Genomic DNA, 5,000 nt, shown 5'->3' on the forward strand with positions numbered 1-5,000 from the left:
ATTGTACTTGTGTGTCTTATGTGACTTATGTCTGCACGTTCTACGTTGCACTACTTTTATTGTCTTTTATACATATTCTTATGTCTGCACTTTATGCATTGTTTTTATTCTGTCAACTGTATGCTAATTGTATGCCTATGCTATTTTATGCTATTTGCTGTGAGGCACTTTGGGCTGCGGTCCATGTGTGAAAGGTGCTATATAGATTTATTAGTATTTATTATTATTATATTGTAAAAAAAGAAAAAATGTATGCATTGAAATGTCTGTAAGTCTCGACGACATTGAAAACGAGGGTGACCTTGTCCTTTTCGAGAATAAATACAGGTTTGAATTTAATCGAATTGAATATATTGTGCTCAAAGAAAAATGGCCGTCTTGTGTCTGATGGGCAGCGGCATGGTCTCCAAGGCCTTTCATACGCCGGAGAGGCAGGACTCCATCTTAATACGCACAACGCATTAGGGGACCACGCACGTGAGGGATGTTCATGGCATGTCCAGGTTAAGCACACATGCTGTATTTAGTATTAAGGACATGGCTATCATCACAAGCACTAAATCATCATGGAGTAGCATTAGGCTAGCCGGTGGATAAACAACATTTCTCATGACGGGGGTCCATTAAGCATGACAGTGGCTGCAACGGAAAGCGCTCCCGAGGTACGTTGTGTCCTCTTTATCTTCCTTAACAAATAAAACATCACACCAACAACACGTTCGCCGGGCAGAACCTTAGCAGCCTGCGTTGGTTCAAAGCCACAGAATTTAAATCATCTCACATGAATGAACATCAACATGATTTAAATGCATGTGCACCTGTTTCTTAAAACCTCTTCACACCGACTACACAGTACGATGAATTATTCATGACGGAGTGGCGGCTGGCCAATAGAGGGCGCTAGGGCGCCCCCCCCCCCCCACACACACACATGAAGAAGAATTACATAGGCCACATGTGTCAAACTCGAGGACCGCCTGCCAGTTTCAGCTGCCCCCCCCCCCCCCCCATGACTGAATTGTCATATTAATTAATTTGGGCCCGCTGCCTCACCTGGCTGCAATCCAACTGGCCTGTGAGATAAATCGAACGCACCTCTGCCTCAGTGCATACAAGTACAATGCACACACCTTAACACTATGGCGTCCATCCACGAGTATATACGTGTTTTGAAAAGCGCGATGTGGACCAGAGCCACGAGTATATACGTGACGAGTTGTTATTGTTTTATTCCATATTTATAGCGCTTCTTAGGTACCCGATCCACTACCAGCATCTTTTCAGATATTTGATTTTTGAAACATGCAGTACCGGCCAAACCCGCTTAGGGGCGCCATCGCTCCACTGCAGTATCATTGTGAATAATTTTTTTTTTAAAGTACAATTCTAATTCTGTGGGCGGATCATAGTTCCCTGATCCCAGCCGAACATCCTCCATCTTGGATTAGTTTGGCGAGCGGTTTTTTCAGTGTGGAATAATGGGATTTATGATTAGCCAATGTGCATATCGATCTACCAGAATCCGATGAGTGGTGAGGAAATGCTGCCGGCGATCACATGGCCTGACGGTAGGATAATATTACCCCAAATTACAGCTGGATTGGACATTGTTTTATAACGTAACGTGATTGGTCAATGAAAATGCTATATTGAACGCACACTGTATTGCAGATCAATAATAGTAATCGGCGTTCCCCGCCGCCCCCATTTCATCCATAGATGCCCTGTAATAGTCCGGATTCTACACAGTTTGTTTTATTTCATTCGTATATATACAGCAGAAATGGCGTTTGATATAACGGCGCCAACGTTTAGCCTATTATCTAGCTTCCCAGAAAATATATGAGACGAAAAGTGTGTTATACCTTATATTCACGACGCTATAAAATGACAACCAACCGATGGATTTTTATTTTCTTTAAGCCATTATGAAGGCACGGTTTATGCACTCAAGTGACAATGAGAATGGACAGATAGCAATACTATAAATGATATATAAAGCTCTTTGAAAGTACATCGGTTTGTTGACAAACCTTGGTCCTCTAGCACCGAACGGTCGTCAAAGTGTTAACAAAATAACAAACAAATATATATTTTGCTCAAAAAGTTCTATTTCGCCGTGACTTCCTCTTAGCCCGTTGGTGTAGGACCCAGTATTTAGCCATCAGTTGCACATTATGTTTTTATTGACTTTCGCTTTTAAAGGCTCATCAGTCATCCCTTTTCACTCGGCCGCGGTACGATTTGGTTGCATCCAATTTTACTTTATCAAGTGAATTATTGCTAATTCATCATGCCTACTCTGAAATCAAAACCGTGTAAATTATTGGTTTTGTGCAAGATGAGTGAAAGCTGCGGTAGAGAGAGATGCCGAGTTCAGAGATAAGTTTTGTGTGTGTTGTGTGTTTTGTGTGTGTTGAGTGTGTTGTGTTTGTTGTGTGTGTGTTGCGTTCATGCATTTGTGTGTACGTGTGTTCCTTAGTTCTGCAAATCCAGGGCCCTCATTTATCAACAATGCGTAGAAAGTGTTCTATTTCCGTTCCTACGCACGGAATTTAGAATGTGTGTACGCACAGAAACCGTGCGTGCACAGGTCGTACGCACACTCCATGTTGATAAATACAATTTGTTCTTACCGTCAATGCTCGTGCATGATTATCCATATATGGTAATGAAACACCCCCCCATGGGATGTGAAATAATGGACTAACCCGAGCGAACTCTGAGAAACTTCACTGAGAGCGAGATCGATCATGGAGGTCCAAGCTCCCGGAGGGTCATCAAAGAGAAGCAGCCTATTCTCAGTCCTTGCCCCACAATGGTGGAATGAACTACCCATCCCAGTTAGGACAGCCGAATCCGTCCAATCTTTCGCCGTCGACTAAAGACTCACTTCTTCAACCATTATCTGAAATGATTAAAAAAAAAAAAAAAAAAAAAAAAAAACTAACCCTGACTAACCTTACTGTCATGCACTTGTCCTAATAAACTAACCTACACTGTAGCACTCAACACTTGATGAACATTGTTGCTCAGCTGATAGAGTTGTACCCTTCTTGCTGTCTTGTCGTACAGAACTTGTAAGTCGCTTTGGATAAAAGCGTCAGCTAAATGACTAAATGTAAATGTAAGCAACTAATTCAACGCGCTGTCGAACCAAGAAGACACAACGCGTGTTATGGGATAAATACGCGACAGGCGGACTTGTACACGGTGATGTCAGATATCAACGACTCCCTAAGACCATTGCTGCAATTCTGCCTGGACAGCTCAAAATACTAATAAAGACCGGTAACCACTGTTTGGCGTTGGTGTGTCATTATAACCATGCTGGAATATGAATGCCTTTATTAGTTTCGTTCGATTGGCTACCAGGTATAATATGATTTGTAGAGGCATACAATCTATTTTGTTGTCGGTATTAGGTAGCCTACAGTATATGAATTACATATAATAGCAGCCATAGCCTACATTATGCAACAGTAACTTGTGCATATAATATGGCACAGCCCTGCGAAGCCTGCACAGTAAACTAACTTGATCGTTAATCTAGCTGTTGTATCTTTACGCTTATGAAAACATTAAATAATATGTATAGGCTATAGGCCGTCGTTTTGCATTAATAGCCTATATTCTCAAATGGCATTTAATGGCTATCCTCTGTGGGCTATCTCCTCGCGGACGGACCAGTATACCTTATACCATATCATATTCCTATATGTCTCATTGGAATCGTGGGGCTCTGGGAAGAAAGTTTGGGAACCCCTGCTATTATTATAGCCTATCCTTTATAGTTATAGGCTATTTTATTTACAGTTTACTCTATCAGCCTACCCAGCATGTAATACGTTCTTTGTTAGAACTCAACTCGTTATTATTTTGCGCATAGAATGCAGAAAAAATACGGGACCGTTTTGATTTAAAAGGCTTTGGCATTGTAAAACGAAATAAGTGGAATTTCGAAGTTATGTAAGACAATCATATCACCCACACGATATATGCTACCTGTATATCCAGAGCATGTATGCTTTTCATTAATTTAAGACACATTTATTGCAAGGGTTTTGTAATATGCATAAACTCAACAAATAACCTCTGTTCTCGTTGCAATGCGTTTTTAATTCTTTCTTATACAGTAGGAAGGGGGAAGAACACTATATCGTGGGTGTTCATATGACTATTCTGCTTACAGCTTCGAAATTCCACTTATTTCGTTTAACAATGGCAAAGCCTTTTAAATATAAATCAAAACGTTCCTGTATTTCTGCAATCTATGCGCAAAATAATAACGAGTTGAGTTACGCGGAGCGCAGTCAGTACACCCCGTATATTCCGATAACGCTATATAAACCATGCTGCATTCATTCAGAAAGAAATACCTATTATTCCAAATGCTATTTATAGGGTTTTGACCATAATTACACTACTGTCACTATTTTACAATTAACTATAATGAATTACGGGGGGTCATACAGAACACGTCAGTCAAACTAATGCACAAAAGCTTATTTCCGCGTTGAAACTAATGCATGAAACTGATAAGTCCCACACTTTGCTTAGACATGATCGTACGCACGGGTTACGCACATATCTGTGCGTACGCACCATTGATAAATGAGGGCCCAGGACTACAGTAGTTTAACCTAGAATTGCTAATCTGACTAACTCTATGAAACCAATTGAAACCTAATAGGTATTATTAGATTGCAGATTCATCATAATTTTAATCAATACATTTTACATACCTACTCAAAGCCATGGAAATAATTGGTTTTGCATGAGACCAGTGAGAGCCACGTGAGGGATGTTTTGTGTGTAATGTACATTGTGAGTACAATGTATAATCCGCAATAAAAAGGCAGATAAAACACATTGTCTAAACGTATCGATTGGTCACGTCACTCATTTCCTGACTGGGGCACAATAATCTTTCCCCATTGACTGTCTTTCTAAGTTGTACATGTGCTGCTTGCTCCTCTTCAGTACAAGAGGTTTTTCCT

General features: G+C 40.6%; 1 protein-coding gene across 1 annotated transcript in view; it reads right to left on the reverse strand.

Moving 5' to 3' along the window:
* LOC311242920 (neuroligin-3-like) overlaps positions 1 to 5,000 on the reverse strand; it is a gene marked incomplete at both ends in the record, with an annotated part of 81,593 nt that overhangs the window by 24,080 nt on the left and 52,513 nt on the right. The window lies entirely within an intron of this gene.

Source organism: Notolepis coatsorum (genome assembly GCF_963971535.1).
Source record: "Notolepis coatsorum genome assembly, chromosome: 16".
In the NCBI taxonomy this organism is placed as follows: domain Eukaryota; kingdom Metazoa; phylum Chordata; class Actinopteri; order Aulopiformes; family Paralepididae; genus Notolepis; species Notolepis coatsorum.